Source organism: Sparus aurata, chromosome 9 (genome assembly GCF_900880675.1).
Source record: "Sparus aurata chromosome 9, fSpaAur1.1, whole genome shotgun sequence".
Lineage (NCBI taxonomy): Eukaryota > Metazoa > Chordata > Actinopteri > Spariformes > Sparidae > Sparus > Sparus aurata.
This window is the reverse complement of record NC_044195.1, coordinates 22,900,998-22,921,702: the sequence shown is the minus strand read 5'-3', so window position 1 is coordinate 22,921,702 and position 20,705 is coordinate 22,900,998. Positions and strand designations below refer to the sequence as shown.

General features: G+C 41.2%; 1 protein-coding gene across 3 annotated transcripts in view; it reads right to left on the bottom strand.

Annotated features, from left to right (window-relative positions):
• The window catches only part of erbb4b (erb-b2 receptor tyrosine kinase 4b), a 362,141-nt gene that overhangs the window by 146,098 nt on the left and 195,338 nt on the right, over positions 1-20,705 (bottom strand). The gene's annotated exons all lie outside the window — the stretch shown is intronic.

Here is a 20,705-nt window from a genome sequence, read left to right as displayed (position 1 = left end):
TGCAAACAAAGTCAGCTGGACAGTAGTTAGAAAGATAGAAAGGCAACAAGAGACCTGGAAAGACACTCAAAAAGTCAGGCAATTACAGCCGATCGACAGGTATTCAATCAGAAAGACAGAGGAGCTTCTGCTCCCCTTTAGCAGTGGGACTTGGGATTTTACCACGGGTCTCCACTGCATCGTCTTATTGACTCTGAGAGCTTCAACTTGGTTTCGGCTCAGCGCTGCTATCGGCTCAGTGGAACAGAGGGGAGAAACTCTGCGGGAAGAAGAGGATGCATTCTGGGTCAAAGAGGCTAAATGCCGGGGTGCGGATCCTGCCGCACAACCCGGCAGCGGTGGAAGCCGTTACTAGGCTACATGCAACACACAGACAAGGCAAGAAAATGCCAAAATAAGAGACGAGCGCATGAGCAGGAAGAAGCGCGCTTGGGAAAAAATAAACATTCACACATCTACCGCACACTCATACGCTTACACACATGGCTCAGGCTTGGCAGTAATGAGGCTCCCATTACTACACGTGCCTTGAGCATCAATTAAATTACCAGTTTGCTTTATCTTATAACCAGAAGGTCACTAATTTGAATCCTTAAAAGAGCTGGGAAAATGTGTGAGGGGATGTCAGCACTGCTCTGCTGTCCCTCTGCAACCACCATAATGAATGGCCTGAGAATGACACTTTATCAGTGACTGTTTCAGTGGCAAACTTAAGTAAAATGATTAGATGAAAATAATAATAAATAATAAAACTGTGTACTGGGAGGTACTCTGGCAAAGTTTCTGGAGACTGTAGAACTAAGAAGTCAGTGAAGTTAACAGTTGCAATAGCTATGTCGCTGCCATCGCTTGGGAACTGCTATGGAGCTAAAAAAAGAAAAAGACCACTGGATCTCTTCCTGTATGATGACAGTGAGATAAATTAACAAGAATAAGTGGGGGAATGATAGGGCAAATTAAAGAATGTATATGCTGTTTGGATAGATGATGAATAAATGATTGGAGTGATGGATGTTAGATGATGGGAGAGTGAATGACATCTTTTTTTATCAGCCATCATTCATCAGCATGTCTGTCCATCTGTCAAGACAGATGATGGCTATTGAAGAATAATGAGGATGAAAGGAAGAAAGAAAGAAAGAAAGAAAGAAAGAAAGAAAGAAAGAAAGTGTCTAAAATGTGGTTGGAAAGGTTCAATAGATAATGAATGAATCGGTGAATTGAACTGTTTGATTAAAAAGACCCATTCAAGGACCACCGACTCCTCATGCACCATCAGTGCTCTGACTGAAAAAAAGAAATACACCCTCCAACAGACTCTAACTGATAACAACATGAATAAACAACCAATAATATGCCATCAGAGAGGACATTTCCTGCGTTTTTCCGACACCGCTCATGATGCCACACAGCGCCGTGTCAATCACCGCACTCCGAGTTGCTTGGTCATCGACAGGAGATGTCAGGACAGCAAATCTCTGCCTTTGCTTTACAAAAAGGTGATCTCCCCTCCCATCCATCACCTGCTGCGGCTGCACAGCTCCATCCTTGCCCTCCTGTCCCCACTGTTGCCAGGGAAATGCTTACAGATCCCAGATGTGAAGTGTTTGTGCATATCTGTGTGTCTGCATATGTGTGTGTGTGTGTGTTCTTGCATGGAGGTGAAAGACAAGAAGAAAGGAAATGTGTTTGCATGAGTGCATGGATTTGTCTTGCACATGTGTGTGTGCATAGTCATGGAAGAAAAAGAAGAGAAAGAGTATCGGTGTGTATGTGCAAAAAGCTATAGTGAGAATCAAAACTGTAGCATACAAACTTGGAATGAAGTTGTGAGTGAGTGAGTGTCTGTCACACACCACGTGCCCTCTTGGATGGTGGATAAAACATTGTTAAGTTCCCTCTTGGGTGCCCTTCCATTTGACAAAATGTGATAACGTGCCCTCTCTTCATTGTAATATACGACAACTTTCTGCACGCTGATGCTCTTTTTGATTTTTTAAGCCCTTACCCCTCAAGGGGAGCGTTCGTCCGTCCGTCCCCTGGCTCCTCGCCGTCAGTCGCCGGACGAACAGATGCTCGTCACCCTCAGCCAGGGGGTGCTTCTTTTAACGAGAAGACCGTGGCAGCCCACTAACACCCACTATAAAGCAGCTAACATTGAAAATGAGTATAGCGGCGCAGCGCCGCTGTTCCACCGTCTGTAGAGAACCCTGAGCTGCCTGGACCAATAAAGTGCATGAACATTAACAACATGTCTTATGTAAACCAGGACAGTGCTTTCTGATACTGAAAAGTCCGTAGCAACTTGTTTTATGTAAACTTGGGCCTGTTTTAGTTTAACCCTAGCTAAACAAGATAAGAATAACATAAACATTTAATGAAATATTGGGCACATTTCAGTATGCAACCAATTATGTGCAGAGTTATGTTCACCCATCCAGTACTTGGGAAGTGGGAACATAAAAGTGCTTTGGGTCAACCTGGACACATCAAGGCATATTACATTTATAAAAAAATAAAATAAAATAAATGCAATAGATGCATAAGACGATTGTCTTTTTCAGTCACATTTCGTGATATATCGTTGATGAAATTTCTTGCAATATATCGAATATTGCTGATATCATGTATTGTGATATTATCATTATCGTGGGCCAAATATCGTCACAGTATCGAATCGTGAGTTACCCGTATCGTCCCACCCCTAGCGTACATGTACTCGCAGAAATAAATCAAGTGATTGTCTTTGTAACAGAAACGTCTTCATCTCAATAGATGACCGTCTCTCAAAACAAGTAACTTCTTGGGGTTCCAAAAGGGTCAATAATAGGACCACTATTAATTAAATGTTGCATTACACATACCCAAGGTTTAGGGGAAGAGAGAGAGAGCCTGACTGAGAGACTGACCACACAAGAACGATCAACACTGAACAAGTGAGGGCCCGGATAGACTGAGACTCCCTGGTATAGGCCAAGTCTTTGGAAAAGCTCCCTCCGGGGCAACGGAAGAAATTGACCTGTGTCCCCAGGCTGAGTAGGACAAGTGAAAGCTACTTATCTTAAGGATGCCCCACTGAACAATATGTGTCAGTGGACATCATGAAGTCTATCATCCGTTTCCATAGCTATGCTAATGACTTTATGTTGCTGTTCTTGTTGACATGTCACAAACGGATGCTTTATTATAGATGCTATAGCCATGATGCCACAAATAGTTGCCAGCTCAACAAGGACAACACGAAAATATTACTTGTAGGTTTTAAATGGAATGTCGGAATTTTAACTGACATCATTTAAAGATTCACTAAAAGTGCTAACAGAATGTGAAGATATAACAGTTTTGACATCATTATTTATGTCTATGTATTGTGTTGCATGGATATTTATTGAACCTATCATGCTAAACAGCTAGTTAAGCTGTGCACCTACAAAGCTCCTGCAGTTGCGATGTGAACACCAACAATGCCCAAGACCCCAAATGCTAAGTCAGCTGCACTGCTAACTGAGCTAACTAGCTAATGGCATCCACTTTTAGCTGTGCTTAATGTTTTATCAGAAAAGGATGCTGCCCTGTATTTGTTTTAATGAATTTGACAGGTGGCCAATTCATACATATTGCACCTCTAAGGCTAAAATACTGCAGAAACAAAATGTAATATCTAGGAAATACACCAACCCAAAGGCAATGTACACTGGTGTCATTTTTGACTCATTTTTTGTGTCACCAAATCAGACCATTTGTCTTCTTGAGCAACACAGAGAAACTAATGTACAACTCTATGTTGAAGCAGGGCTGATGATTGTAATGTTATACTATCTGGTCTCCCTTCCCATAAATGAGAATATAATAATAAGTCAAATTCAGTGTCATATTAACCAATGAGTTCCTTAATATAGTTCTATGGTGTAAAATGTATTGCAGCATGCATCACAAACTTCCTATCTTCTCTAAGGTCAATGGATCGAGCGCCTCCCACGGGAACGGCATGCATTTTTAACACTGTTAACGCAGTCCCCCAGTGGAGTGGTGGTACCCATTCAAATGTAATTGCACTTTTATGTGTTTAACTATTGACCTGAAAAGAACAACTGCATTAATTTGACTACATAAAAGCGCTCGACGAGTGGTTCACCAGAGAGATGGCGGTGCTGGGATTTGACTGCCTCTGAATCCACTACGGTCAAGAGCAGCAGCGTGGGCAGTGTGTGTGTGTGTGTGTGTGTGTGTGTCTTATATTGTTCGGTTGGTAGAAGAAAAAGATGAAATGCTAAATTGCAAATGTTTATGGAGGGAAAAGACTCTTAAGACCAAAACAACCGGATGGTGCCATGTTTGGACGTTGAAGAAAAAAATTGGAATGGAAGAATAAGATGGATATTAAAGATTGAACAGATAGACACAGAAGCGTTTTCTTCGTGAGTACATATGTTCAGTATGTAAAGTACGTGTCTGCCCGTGTGTCTCCACACACATGCAGACAAGCTTGTACCTTGAGGGACCTCACACATTAAATGCACATTTAATTTTAACATGGCGACTGACATTCATGGCTGAGTGGCCGCGGCAGCATCACGTGTACAGCATCATGTGCATTGTGTGCATACCGTGCCCTGTTTGGGGTTAATGAGCAACCTCCTCCATTTAAATTAAAAAACCACTTAATTTAAACCTCTAATCTCACCAAGGCCCGTTATTCATTCAAACTCAAAACTCTATTTTTCCCTGCCTGACAGTCGAGTGTTTTGCTTGAAAACAAGTCGCGAAACCTCCTATAAAGGCCGTTGAAAATATGTGACATTGAGAATAAAAAAAAAAAACTGGGACAGGTCTGTGGATAAAACATTAATAAATCCATTGAAATGGAGGAGAAGAGATGAGAGAAATGCTGTCTTTGAGGGGACAGAAGAAGAAATAACTGGCTGGATGTGGAGTAGTGCCCGGGTAAGAGTATAACAGTGATCTTAGGTAAAAGACATTGGACATGAAGCACAATCAGAGATTAATGTGTGAAATAGATACTGGTCAAACTGAATAAGGTGAACTAGAGGAAGACATGCCGTAATTACCTGATTATTATTTACACTGAATCTGTATCTCTTGGCACAACAAATGAGTAGTGGTGGACTCAGGATGTTTGAGGGGCATGGGTGATAAAATCACACCACACGTACACAGGCAGGGGGACCAGAAGACAGAAAGTTCTAATATTTATAGTGAAGAGAGGACACTTCACCATGTTTTGTCTGCTGGATGGACTAAGTAGAGGCCATTCTATTGTGTGTTATCTACCTGAGGATTCCTGAATACAGGCAATCACATGTGCCTTTTTTATCTCCTTTGTCACCCTGAAGGAGAAATGTTGTTGAGATCTTCGCCGAGGTAAAGTAGATGGCATGGGGGCGTCGGCCATGGCCCCCATCCCCCAAACATACGCCTCTCCTCCACCAAGATAATTGCATTCACAGGCTTCTGATTAAATTTGGCCCATCCCTCATGCAATTGTTTCTTGTGAGTCTTTATGAAAAATGGCTGAGATTTAGGGATTATGGAATTACATCCGAGCAAGGCAAAGCATCTGCTTAAAGATGAGGGGAGGAAAAAATAAAATCATGACAGAATGGTTATGGAGGGGGGGGGGGGGGGGGAGGCAATCCTTGCTTATTTTCAACTTAAACTGTGATAAAACCCCGGTAATCTGAGCTTAATGGATAGGGCGGAGGAGGAGGAGGAGAAAATCATATTACAATACCTTGAGATAAGACAGATCTACGAGCGAGAGAGAAAAACAAAAGCAAGCAAACAAATGAACAAAGAGACAAAAAAAAGTAAGACAGAAAGGATTATCAAGGGGCAAAACAAGTGTGTGATTAAAAAAGAGTAAAAGGACCTTCAATAGCTGCTGCTGAGGGCCACTTAGCTTATCAAGGCTGATGTGTGATCAGCCTGCCAGCTGAATTAAAATGAGCCATGCTCTCTGGAATGGGCAAAACAAAACAGGGTCTGAGAGAGGCAGACAGAAAGAGACGGAGAGATGGAAGGACTGAGAGGAGAGAGAGAGAGAGAGACCATATCTTACCCCAAGCATACCAAGTATGTTGGTTTTAGCACAGAGGAAGCTGGCCTCGGTCACTGCACGATTTGCTGGGGCAACAGCACGTCATTGAGGCCTTGTTTTTCCAGGCCTACTGAGAGACATTCAGTTACACAGTACAGGCCATGGCTCTCACTTTGTGCATACAGCACTTGTATGTTGTGCAGCAGCCAAGGTGGGAAAGTCCGTCCAAGACCGTAGAGAAGATCTGAATTGAAACTATAAAACACTGTGAGAGCATGCACCTCTGCCAAAACGGCAAATTACTTATTTTATTAACATGTTATGATAAGTCTCAAATAAGCATTTTAGAAATTAGAGGGTCAGCGCTGATGCTACACACCTGGGAGCAGGTTTGACTTGTTATTAGCCATTAATGCAACACCGGGGAAATGCCAGGGGTCACACAAGGAGACACTCTGAGAACAGGTAGCTAAAAGCAAAGTGTTTGACTGGTTCTTTTGAACTGTTTTACAATTTGGAAAATGTATTTCATTAACATTTTTACCTATTGAACAAAACCTGACATGTCTACAAGTGGGGTTTGACAAAACCAGAGGAGGCTTATCAGCTGGCACAGGCCAGGTGAGTCAAATCAAGGAAGAGTTCAAGCCCTGGTTTACTTGATCAGAACGTTTTTTTTTTTTCAGATTGTCAAATAACTTTTCCAAAGGCCAAATTGGGGATCTGTGTCCTAGAATTGTTACACACATAGAAAGCTTGGTCAGGAATTCAGAGGTGAGGAAGGAATAATCTCTCGGAACAAGAAACTGCAAACAATGCAGAATCTGTTGGGCAAGTGATGAGGTTTTGGTATCGGACTTGCTCTGGTTTTAGTTTGTAATCTGTTTGAAGTCCAACTGACTAATCATGTTTGATTGAACACATTGGCCAAATTGCAGTCTCGAAACCCACCTAGATAGCAGAATTGTACCAGACACATTCATCTGGCCCACATACCAAGGGGAATGATGGCAAATTTCTGTTTGCAGATCTAAGCCACAAGTAGGCCACACCATGGCCACATGTCAGCCAAGTCTTGGGGTGAACATGTCTGGTGTGGACCAAATCTGGGAATTGACTTTTGTCTGAAAAGAATTTTAGCTCTTCATTTACCTTTTTCAAAATGTATCTCCATATACAGATAAACTTAGAGTGGTGTCTCAACTCCAACTCCATTCTTGCATCTAAGGTTGCTAATTAGACTTGGAAGCAATGATCGGCACACTTAAGAGCTAGGCTTGGCTCGAACGTACTTTGTTTTCTGCACATCCTTCGGATACATTGGACGCCCTAAATCAGTACATTGACTGTGGAGCAAGTGAACCCTCAAGTCTGGTTGTTGGAAAAACAAACTATGATAAAAAAAAAAAAAAAAAAATTAATAGCACAATATCATAGAGGCCCTGTCTGAAAGATGTGGAAACACATAGCTTCGGATACGTGCCATTGGTAGAAGCATAATCTTTTTAGCGCCACAACAAATAAGTGTACCGTTGAGAGGTGGCACAGAAGGCAAGGAAAGCTTTATTAAAATCTTTATTTGGTCATGCCTGGTGTTGCATACAGTAACACCCTCCATATCTCTGCGGAGACCTGAGATGAACAGAAAAGTCCTTTTCATGTCCCATTACCCACCGCTGCCCCCATCAATAGCTGCTCCACTTACCCAAGGCTTTGGCCTGAGAGGCAAAAAATAAGCATATTAATTATTAACCTGCCAGGGGAGAAAGGGGAGGAGTCGCAGGGTTGGAGGGTAATGCGTGTGTTTATGTGTGAGTCGGCAGGCAAGGTTATTAAATTGGTTTTGGGAGCACTGCTTCTTTCAAACTCACAGAAAAGAAATCCTCAGTGATAACAGTAATTGCCTGGAAATCTCAGGCCTTTTATCCAACTGTTTAAATACTCAATAATCTTGTCAGCATATATGCTTAAACACCCTAGGATGAATCACTATCCCTTATACAGAGCATATAGTTTTAACTATTTTAAACTTTTAAGTTTAATTCATGGAAAAAAAAACAAAGCTAACATAACACTGGAAGAACAAAGTTAATAAAAGCCCACTAACCTCCAGAGGAAAAACACTGGTGTCAGGGTGATTTCAGAACTGTTTTATATTTATATTAAAACATATCAGGTCTTCAACAGTCAAATCTTTTATCACTTAAATTACACGGGTGTCCATTTAGGCCTCATAACTAAGTTGATAGAAAGTGACATGTTCCTCAGTGGCTTTTGAGACCCACCGAGCTGCCAGTCAGCTCCTATTTTATTTGCTTTCCCCACTCATTTCGCTCCTCCTCTGAGATGAGCACGGAGCGCCGCTGACATCAAAGACCTGTCTGAAACACTGCCTGGCCTTCGGAATCAAAGTAAGAGCTGCATGTCAAGGCTGCACAGCCAGCACGCCGATATGGTAAAGCCACGATGACAGACAGTCAGTGACAGAAACTGAACATGACAGTCACAGTGTGAGTTTGAGTCTGTTTAGAATCTGCAATCATGTCTATCGCAGAAAATAGAAAGAGAAAGGAGTAGGTACTGTATACAAACAAGACGATGTGCAGTGTGACAAGGCGGTGTTCACACACTCCGACTAGGATTAATGTACTGTGAAAACAGATTGCAAAGCACAGGTTTCACGAGAACATGTTACATGTTTAATGATGTATAAGGTATGTTACATGACTTAAGCAAAGTTTATCTGGATTATTAGAAATACATCAGAGAAGTAAAAGACTAAAACTTCATCATACTAAAACAGGTTGTTATGTAGAGTGCAATCAGAAAAATTGGCATGTTTTCAAGTCTTGGTCCTATGAGTCTCACTTAAAAATGATGATGCTCCAACAAACTATGCATTTTTCTAGCGAATACTAGCGGAATTAGTGCGCAACTCTATTAGCACTACTGCAACAACTCCTGTCACATACCAACTGTCCAGTTTATTTTAGCTTTGAGGCCAATATTTATGTCAGCCTTGCAATTTGAGTGAAAAGTTGAATGTTTGTATGAAAAAAATTTCCTCGAATTTTAGAAACTATTAGTATTTGGTATGTCCCCATTTTGCTTAAGTGCCAGCAAGCACTTAAACTTGCACATTCTGGTGACTCATGTTATCCCAGGTTGTTTTGGCAGTTGAGGTTAGGTGACTGTAGAGGGAAAACCATGACAACCATGACAGCTACTGTATGTATATATATATATATATATATATATATATATATATATATATATATATATATATATATATATATATATATATATTAGGGCCGGGACTTTAACGCGTTAATTACGATTAATTAATTACACAAAAAATAACGCGTTAAAAAAATTAACGCATTTTAATCGCACTAATTTTTGCACCGCAGAACGTTTTTCACTGGATGAGTTTCAGGGGTACCGATTATACTGGAGCACCAACAAACGTTCATGCATAGCGTTCATGCAGTGTTGGGCAGTAACGTCGCTACAAGTAGCGGCGTTACTAGTTTAACTACATTTCTCAGTAGCGTGGTGGTAGCGTCGCTACTTTCTGAATGAAATAGCTTTTCAGTAGCTTAGCTCTTTTATAGACCAAGTAGCGCGGTAGCATCTACACAAGCTACATTTTTATGAACACCTCTGAAGTTCAGCGCAGCGGAGCTTTCTGTTGCGGTCTGAAATGAAAGGATAAGTCGGTGATGCCACCGCCACACATGGCCGTGTATGTGGAGCCGACAGAAGCACTGCCGTATGACGGTGACACCACGGACTGATCCTTGCCTACAACGTGTCTGCTAAACAGACAGGTTAGCTTCAGTGAGTTACGTTACTTGATGGAAAGATGGCAGAGGGTGAGGAGGACGGAGACGAGTTGATCCCGAGGGATGCAAAAGACAAACTTGAATAATAAACAAATACAGTAACAGAGAAACATTACTCTGAATTATTACTTTTGTAATTTTTAACCAGCACAGGATACAGCAACAATGCAATTTCTACAAAACCAAAGTATGGTGATTAGTCAAAATGATTAGCTTAAAATGTATGTAGATATAGCTACTACTACAGAGTGGGCTTAATAAAAATTCCACTTTTGAAACTGCCAGTTATATGAGACACTAGTTGATGGATAGTGTACTTTATTAATCTCAAAGGGAAATTAAAGTGTTACAGCCACTTGACATAAATCAAAATCCAAAAACAATGAGGTAGGTAAAAGAAACAAATACAATTAAAGGCTGAATTATATACAATAACTAAATAGACTAACTCAAATATCAAATATAATTATGAAGCTGAAACTAGAAGACTAGAGAACCTTAACGAAAACTACAACTATAATATACTATTTGCTGTTTAATTATGTTAATATGCTACAGTGTAGGACACTGTCCATTAGTGTAAGTCAGGTGGATATTGCTGTGGTAGCAAGGTGAATGTCTGTCCATGGATGTTAGAATTAAAGGAGAACTTCGGTCGATTTAAACATGCAGCTTCATTGCTTAAGCTACCCTTGATTTGCCAGTACCGAAGACGCGAACAAATTTGGTCCAGCCATTACAGAGCTCCGTGAACGGAGACTTGGCATTGAACGCTAACAGCATGGGGTCAGAACTTTACACTGTGTTTTAAGCATCTTAACATGCTCCACATCTCACACCAAAAGTTATGCAACATCAGCAGACACCTTAGCACACAGCACTGTAGCGTGTATGACTCAAAATGAATAAAAAAGTAGTTTAAACAGTGTGTTTGTGCAAGGAGCTACTTACCTGTTTGTTGACATCCGTGTGCTCCGGTAGCTAGACCAAACTAGCTTATCCATCGAGTGTGCACTTAACAGGCTTAACAGGCTATTGTAACGCTCATGGCTCATGACAGGCTGTAACATGGACATGTACATTATGAACATAAGCACGAAAATGCTGGAATACGTTTACATCTCCGCCAGTGAGGGAGTAAGTGCACGCTCGATTGACTAGTTTGGTCTAGCTACCGGAAGACACGGATGTCAACAAACAGGTAAGTAGCTCCTTGCACAAACACACTGTTTTAACTACTTTTTTATTCAGTTTGAGTCATACACGCTACCGTGCTGTGTGCTAAGGTGTCTGCTGATGATGCATAACTTTTGCTGTGAGATGTGGAGCATGTTAAGACGCTTAAAACACAGTGTAAAGTTCTGACCCCATGCTGTTAGCGTTCAATGCTACATCTCCGTTCACGGAGCTCTGTAATGGCTGGACCAAATTTGTTCGCGTCTTCGGTACTGGCAAGTCAAGGGTAGCTTGAGAAATGAAGCTGCATGTTTAAATCGACCGAAGTTCTCCTTTAAGTGTGCGTCGATAGTTGAATAATAAAATATACAAAATAGTGAAAGCACAAATTATTGTTTAATAAACAATTGAACGTAACATTTTTGCCTGCTTATCTGTCTGATTGACAATTTTAATGATCACTGGGATAGCTTTGACTTGGAATGAAGTTGTTCCAATATAAAAAAAATAGCTTTGATGTAGTTAAGCTACTTTTGCCATTTTGCTGTAGCTTAGCTTGCTACATTTCTCTGGGGAGTAGCTTTGGTGTAGTGAAGCTCCATTTAATGTAGAGTAACTTGTAGCTTAGCTCACCACTTTTTTCGAGTAGCTTGCCCAACATGACTTCAGACAACAACAATGAACGAAGAAGCAGATGAGACCGCTCTGGTTGGCCCCGTGGATGGGAAATTTTGTTTTAAAAAGCGGATGGATGGCAGCGTAGATAAGAGCACGGATGTGTGCAAATTATGCAAGAAGGAGTTCGCGTATCACCGCAGCATATCAAGCCTCAGATATCACCTAAATGCTAAGCAACTATTTATTATGTTGTTGTTGCAACTGGCACTTTATGTTGAACTGTTTATTGTTTTGGGCTGAAATTGATTTGTTTAGATCAGCTGTTGGTAAAGTCTGTTATGGCCTCTGAAGATAGATGTTTTCTAATAGTCAGGGTTTCCAATGTTCTGAATGTACTTGAAAGTATTGTGTTTTACTTAACAAACAAAGTGTTATAGTTTACAGAAGGTCTACCTACCTATAGGCTACCTGAATCTCTGAAATGTATTCCTAAATAAGCTATTACTACACTTTATGGCAAAAATTGCACTGGTCTGTTGGTCTTGAAAAAAAAAAACCCAAACAATGTTTTGTTGCTTAAGCTTCTGTATTCAGTCATTATTCAATGGTATACTAAAATTAAAATGCGATTAATTTCGATTAATTAATTACAAAGCCTCTGATTAATTCGATTAATTTTTTTAATCGAGTCCCGGCCCTTATATATATATATATATAGATAGATATATATATATATAGATAGATAGATAGATAGATACAGACATACACTTACACACATAAATCAAATGACTTAAAATAAAACATGTATTAATCTAAAACAACGTCAAAGTCATGTAGCACAATTAAGAACAGCTTACGGTGCTATGCTTCATAATTGCATGAGAACATATTTGATGGAGTTAGACAGACAATACATAGTTCACACTTCACACACAGCGTCTGGGTTTTGAAACATTTCACAGTTCATGTGGCTGAGGGACACATTCTCATTCTGTCCCTCGTTCCCCTCTGCTTAAACAAAAGGGGAGAATTCAGACGGGATTCCAACTCAGTGAACAGTGTCCTATTGGTCTCTGAGCCAGTTTACATCTACATCATGGCAGATCCTTGCCTGATCTAAGTTGTAGCCCGGGGGAGAAGGAAACGTTGGAGAAAGAGAAGAGGACTGTGTTTTGATTATAAGCTGGCATTAAAATTCCTTCCACGCCTACTTTAACTTTTAATGAGGCGAAAGTCAACTTGCACTTCCAGTTGGCTGCATAGGTTCAGTTTGGAAGGAAAATTGGTAATAAAGGCTATGCAGTCATGTTTAGGCAAGGCCGAGTATTTTTCTAGCTGACTAAAGGTGAGGCAGAGGTGGCAGCTTGGCCCGGACAATATTTCTAATTAGTGAGGATAGTTCGTGAGTCCTCCTCAGCTGGTCCCTTTTGCAATCATGAGTTTGGATAAAGTAAATTATTTATCGGAAACAGCCATACTACACATGTGAACACTACTTTACTGATTTATTCACACACCACAAGCTTGCATCCATAAAAATGACATGAACGTTCCCCTGAATAGAAAAGCTAATTAATTCTGATTAACATCTGAACTCACATATTACTTAACATTTAGTTTCAAATACAATGCATTTGAAATGTCATATTTTCTACATGTTCAACTATTCATTGTTGCCTGACATCAACCAGGTTGCAAAGAAATATGTGAAGGAAGACTAAATCATTGCAATTGTGATCTGTGTTTTCCATCCACGGAAGGAAATAAAAACATAGGGATTGTAATTTTAGAGCAAGGCAGTGAGTGAATCTGAGGAGGAGTTGAACTATTCCTCAATCATGAGACTAATAAATTGTCAATCCAAGTCTGCTAATCGTATCAGTCATCCATTTGAGTCAACATAGATGTACTTATCAGTTTTCCTGCTAGCTTTTGTCCGGACTGGTCCGTCTTGCGCCTTGTATCAAGGAGAGAGAAAGGTTTAGGGGCTGATCTAGTCAAGTCAAGCCAGTTTTATTTATATAGCGCCAATTCACGACAAAAGTTTTCTCAATGCACTTCTCAATCAGAGCAGATCTCATTCCATACCACACTCTTTTATTCCCAGTGACTGGTCATTCCTCCACGGGCACGAACTTGGTGATGGTAGCGAGGAAAGAATTGCCTTTTAATAGACAGAAACCTCAAGCACATTGTGACAGGGTTTATGTGACAGGGGATAATGCATTAGACTTAAGGTGGTACAGTATAATAATGGTTTCTTGAATGGTTAGTGATACTTGTTCAACCCACATATCAAAGCTGTTCTGGCTCAATTTTGAGCAAAAACTTTGCTCCAGATAAGAGTCCAACAATTGAAATATATATATATATATATAAACAACCACACTATGAACAACAAATTCAGGTCACATTTATTGTTTGTTCGTTTTCTTTTCCGCTTTTCCATCAGGGTTGTTGCCGCCTTTTATCCCCCCGTGGGGGGTTGCAGGGCTTACTGGGGCCAAATCCAGTTCAACTTATGGGGGAAGGCCAGGGTATACCCTGAGCGAGTCGCCAGCTCATTGCAGGACCCTTACTGATGGCAGTGGCTGCCCTACAGGGTGCCAACTGCACATCAGGAGCAATTCTGGGGTTCAGTATCTTGCTCAAGGATACTTCGGCATGTAGCTCAGTCCCATCCCCGGGGGAGCTGGGGATTCGAACCAGTGACCTTCCGATCACTGGTCCACCAGCTCAACCCACTGAGCTACAGCCGCCCCACATTTATTGTTAAAAACATAATAAAATTGAATAAAATATTGAAGTAGTAGATGGTAGAAAGTATAAAAGTGAAAAATTATGGACAATCAAATTCTTGCTTTCTCGATACTGGAAAATTGGGGCCATCTTTGGCGGAGCTAACCAGCGGTAAGAAAATGCCAAACATTTAAATGAAGCATACAAATGACAGTGGAGTAAGCGATTCTAGAAAATAGTTGATTCTTATTCCCAGGTCTTGGAATAGCGACGTGGTGGCTGGTCCGAGCCAGCGTTAGTATTTGACGACCTGAGAATGAGATCAGGCATCTTTCTCTAGAATCATTAGGAGCGCAAAAACAAACGAACTACTGACAGGAACAGACTATAGGTTCTAAAAGTCTCACTAACTCTGTCATGCAGTGGTATTACACAGCAATCAATTAACACCAACTGCCACTGATGGCCCGTTCCGGACTTCAATTTAACATGTGCCTCCTCACCAACCACATTAGGGGCTCACAAATGTGACAATATGAATGTCGTCCTTCAAAAAAGAAAGTCCCTCTTGCCCCCTTCCTGGAGCGCTGAAATATTGAGTGTGACACGGGAGTAATTGCATGGGAAGTAATCAATTAGACACACAATTGAAGGAGACCCGAGGTCTGTGGGCGGCCAGGCAAGAGGCTCTACTGAAATTCTGGTGACGTCCTCTGAACCAATCTTGCCTGCCTCCTGTGGCGGAATTGTTTCTTTCTTCTCCTAGTAGTTAGATGGTGAATGGAAGTCACAGGAATCAGAAGAGGGCCATTGTTTTATGCCCCTCCCCTCAAGCAGTCCCTTGTCTGGGGGGAAACACACTGACTTAAATCGTGTCTTTCATATCGCCCCATCCCATCCTTTATACATTGGCGTCACAATACACTGAACAGAACACGTTCCGCGGATGATGGAGCACGTTCGCTGAGTTGTACCCGTCGAGCGACTGCAGTAGGCTTTGGAGAACACAGTAGGACTCAAGTACTCAAATGGGTGTAACATACAGTACAAAATGGTACAAACATTTGATTGTGTGCGTTTGTGTGGAAGGCATCAATATGACAAATCAAGACAGCCAACTGAAATATGATGAGAGACACAGAGCCAAACGAAAGAGGGATAAAGAGATGGAAGAAAGACAGAAAATAGGATGGATAAAGAGAGAGCAGATGGGCCATGAAGGAGTGGATAACGCCTTGGCGTAAAACACAGGCTTGTGTACATGCATGAGACGAGAGAGGATCATTCAGCAGATGGGGCCTCAGATTGGATGCTTCATTTTGGACAGACGTGGTGCAGGCGTAGGGTGGTTAGAAAAATGAATCAACAACACTAAACAAATCTGAAAAAAAAAATGATACTGGATGAAATGAGAGAAAGGAGGAGGGGGAAGGGGGGTGGGCAGTAAAATGTGTTAAATCAGAAAGCTCATCTGTGTTGTGCTCCTTATTGAGGCTGTTATTATTTTGCCAGGGAAGCAGGCTGTAATTACCATGTGAAAGCACAGAGGCTGCCTGGGGTTCATGTGAATCCAGACGGAAGTGCTGAAAATGTTTGACTAAGCAGGAAGGAAGACACTGCGGGTCAGCGTGCATCGAAACACAGATTAGGAACTTTGAAAATGTCAGGAGGTGGCTCCGCTTAACCTTTTTCTTGGCTGTAGCGACAAAAGGTAGAAAGAAGTACTTATTTCTTGTTTGAAGCTTTTTTTCTTTTAATTTTTTTCAGAGCAACCATGAGGTTCAAGTGTACATGCAAATACCCCTAAACAATGGGCAGCCTTTTAGTGACCAGCTTTTTATCCTCAGATGGGGGTATCAAAAAACAATTTTTGTCCGCACAAAGTAATACCAAACAAACAACACAACTAAACTTTTCACACTCAGGCAAAGACGGCCTTTCACATTTCTTATTCACTCCTGCACACCCCCATGCACACACACCATCCTTAAACTTTTCCCCGGATTGACTGTGCCTTATATTTCATATTCATGAGGATAACTTAGCTAAGCTTGATTGAAAGGTGCATCGGAGGGAGTCCTATCCCTGCTCAGCCGGAGACCTCCTCCACCCCATCCTCACGTCCCCTCAAATCCAGAGAGTCCATTCACAGCTCGTGGAGAGAGTGCACCAGAGAAATCAATAAGTGCAATGCTACAATATACTGGCGACAAATTGATTTCATCCAAAGGCAATTTCGACCCAAGTAGAAATGCGGGTGGGTTTCAGCACTGTAGGGGTCTTTTACCGTGCCTTCTCTCGATTAGCCCCTTATGTAGCTAATACGTTTTATCCTCTTATATATGTTGCTTATGGATTATATTGATCATTTTAAACTTCTCCTGGGAGCTGTTGGCCATCAAACAGTGAAATAATATGAAGGCAGCTTCACAGGCCTTGTAATGAATAAGACAGGTAGCCTCAGACTTACCAAAGCACTCGAAGGAAGGAAAGAATGTTAAAGCATGCAGCTTGGCGTATAGGAGTGGATCTATCCTGATGGTTCAGGCTTGTATCCTTCCTCAGCAATACACTAGCATGATGACAACCGCAACAGAACAAACTGGGACACAAGTGACTTGTTTCTTTCCCCCCAGCAAGAGCTTGTTTAACTGTCAGGACCATCTGCGCAAAAAGCAGTGATATGATAGACCCCCCGAGACAAGTTTCTTGTTATGAAGCAATAACTTGGTATTCAAGGTCTTTATGGGTCCCAAATTTTGGACAGCCCTGTCTACCCAAACGGGACAATATATATTTATTTTCAAAGAAAGATACATGATGGGAAGAAGACCTCAGGACAGTAATAACTTGAACAGACCCGAAAATAGAGAGAACAACAACGGTAGAGGCATGATGTACCTGCACCAGTTAATGAGCAGCCAAAAGTAAAGACACTTCATAGTTCATACTTTATAGTAATAGTCAGATTTGTCTCTGCACTGATGATGAAGCAACACTGTGAGCTGGCTTGTATCCACTCAGATATAAGATATGTTGACATACTGAACAAACCAAGGCCCTGGGGCATACATGAAGAACCCTACCTGGTCAAAATTAGATGTTAAATGTGGACATGATTTGAGTCCTGGCCACCCTGATGGCGGTCATTTGTTTGTGGAATATTGTTTTGAAGCCAGGTCAGTTTGTTACACAGTCAGTGGTTCTGGTCAGGGTCTTGTCTACCAAGAACCAAAAGGTGAACTTGACCTCTCGTTGGTACGCTGTAATACCAGTAACAATAACAATAAAGTCCTTCTACCATGAGAGAATCTTTCCATTCCGAGACGAATATCTCCTTTTTTCATTGACAAGAAAGAGAAATTTTGTTCTCTTCTGCTTTTTCACAAGAGCGAAAAAATGCTGGGGTGAAACTCAAACAGTCAGAGTTATGAAGTAGAGCAGATTCAGGCCATGGCTGTTGTGCATAACTTCCCCTCTACTTCATGGCTCGAGGCCACGGATGGCACATCAAACAGCAGTTTCTCACAGAGTCCAGCCCGGGCTCCCTCAGCGCTGACTTCAACTTGGCACCACAATGAAGAGGACCAACTTGGCAAAAGAAGCTGCCGGTAATGCTGGACAATGCAATTCCCTAAGTATGGCGCAACATGCGAGAAAAGAATACAAGATGGAACTTCACACACAATCACATACTGCCGCTGCACACACACTCGTGGATGGACGCGTTGTTTCCTTCGACTCTGGGGGATCACAGGGAAGGAACAGTTGAGGAGAACAATGAGAGACAACTGAATTATTTAGAAAGAGTGTTTGGAAGCAGCAGAGACACAAGCACACTGCCATTCTTCTTCCTTACAAACCTAAATAAATTCTGGTCTCCGAATAAATCTTGATCCCTCAAAAACAGAGAATTTTTCAACAAAACTGCAAACTGATGACATTGCCTTTCTCGTACAGCCTCAGTGTCTCCTTGACATACTTGTAATCGTCCTTATACAAAACATATCCGTACATTTGTGTAACACTGCTCTAAAAAAAATCATTGCTTCAGTGTACTGTATGCCACCAATCTGGTCTGACTGAACTGGGAGATCATCCCCTTCGAGATATAAGAGGCTAAATTCACCTCAAAGCACAATTTTCTGACATTCCCCATCAGTGAGGACATGCATGGCGCTTCTTGGCACCACCAAATAAATCATTCAAATCTCATTCCTCTTGTTTCCTTATGCGTAAAGATAAAAAGAGAAATTATTTATGCTATGACTGAACTGGAGGGCAAAAGTAAAAAAAAAAAAAAGGGGAAAAAGCTCCCACCATGGGGCCGAACACGACTGACCAGGACCCGCCGATAACACTTTTACTTAATGGTAAACAAATTTATTCTCTCTCCATTTTTACTCACTCAGATGATTTGTGAGGTTGGATTCATCCTCGAAATGAGTAAATAACACCTCTGACCTTGCGTTGCACACATCATGAGCTGGCCCTGGCCCTAGCATGCCCCACTTAGCCCTGCACCGGAAAAAGCTCTACATCTTTTTCGCAAGTCAAGAGCTTCATTTCTCGCTGACCTCAGGTTCAGGGTGCCTGAAGGAAACCTAGTAGCACAAGGATCCACTGTTCATAAAGAGGCAGATCAACCCACGCAGTGTTTTTCTACTTAGTACGCTATTTATTAGCAATCATATTCACTGTCTTCTCCAACTTCTGAGAAAACAAGCCGGGGTCGATTGCCAGGCGGGTTGTAAATCAGACAAGATTTTTTTGTTGTGTGTGAGCAGGAGGGATGGGTGGAAATAACAGAAGAGATAAAGTCTTTTTAACAACATTGCGAGTCAGCATCATATCCCTCAGTGTGTGAGGGTTAATTGTGATAACAGCATGGGTACTTGGGAGGGAAAGAAGAGGCAGACTGGACCATAAAGGTGATGGAAGCCAGGAAACAATGTGTAATGTATTAATTGAATAGTGCAATGTACTAGTGTAACTAGTGTTTCATTGCAATTGCATTTTTGGAACAATTCTCTAAAAGGACCATCTAAATTGGCTGTTATATATTAATTTTGACAGATTCCCTCAATGATACCAGGGATATCCTTACCATCTTGTCAGTGTGAAACAATGCCAATATTGAAAAGACAGAGGGGTTGGCAAAGCAACTAATGATTTACACTGGTAACTCATCAAGGGGATCTGATCACAGCTGAATTCAGATGCAAGAGCTTTTCGAAATCATTAACTTCAAGCATAGTAATTTGAAACAAGGTAATGACGAGTGAAGTGAATAATGTTTCAGAAGTTCCAGGTAAGTGAAGCATTTAAGCACATAATCCACCTCTTAGACGCTACCCACATAATTGATTTAAAAGAAAACTCTTCAGATTAAAAAATCAGGCTGTTGCCGTTTGACTGTCAAACTCTGCTCCTATTTTATTAAGCTCCTTTTGGTTTATCTATAACTGTAAGTTATAAAAAAGTAACATTATATTCAGGGTATCAAGCAAATTACTTGTGGGTATGCCTCAGTGTGGAAACACAACCCATTTGAACAATAAATACCTCCGGCAACCCCCAACAGTCTGCTTAAATTCCATCCGCCAAACCAATATCAAACTCGACAGCACTGTAATGCTCTAAATTTTAAACCACCCTTAACTGCTTCACCATGATTTAAGCTCACTAAACCTAGACCCTCATCCGATCGAACTCACTCATATATACCAGCCACCACATTTTTTTGTGCTGATTGATTAACAAATCTGGAATGCACCAAAGGTTAAATATGATCTAATCTGGGCCGAGACCTATCCTCCATCCAAATTCCATAGAAATCCTGTGTGTAATCCCAATGACAAACCAACCAACCAACAAAATGAATGGACATGAGTGAAAACAGAACTTCCTTGGCAAAGGTAAATATCTAACACCATCAGCCCGAAGTAGCTAAAGTCTGAATGATGTTCATGTGGACCCAAATTTTAGGCCTAGGAGTAAAGCATCTCATCAGCTTTTGCTTGCAATTTATCAGGATTCATAAATTCATCAATTTGAATTCATGAAATGAATTTAAGGGAGCTTTAGAGCTGTCCAAACCCTGTTAAGAGCTCCCAGCAGGTGGTTAAAGAAAAAGAGTAAACATGCACTCCACGACGCGTGGGATTAAGATCATTTAACGTTTGATCTCGGATAAAAAGCTTCTTCAAAGATGGGACAGGTTCAGACCAACCGCATACTGAATTTGCACTAGAAACATAGAACACCAG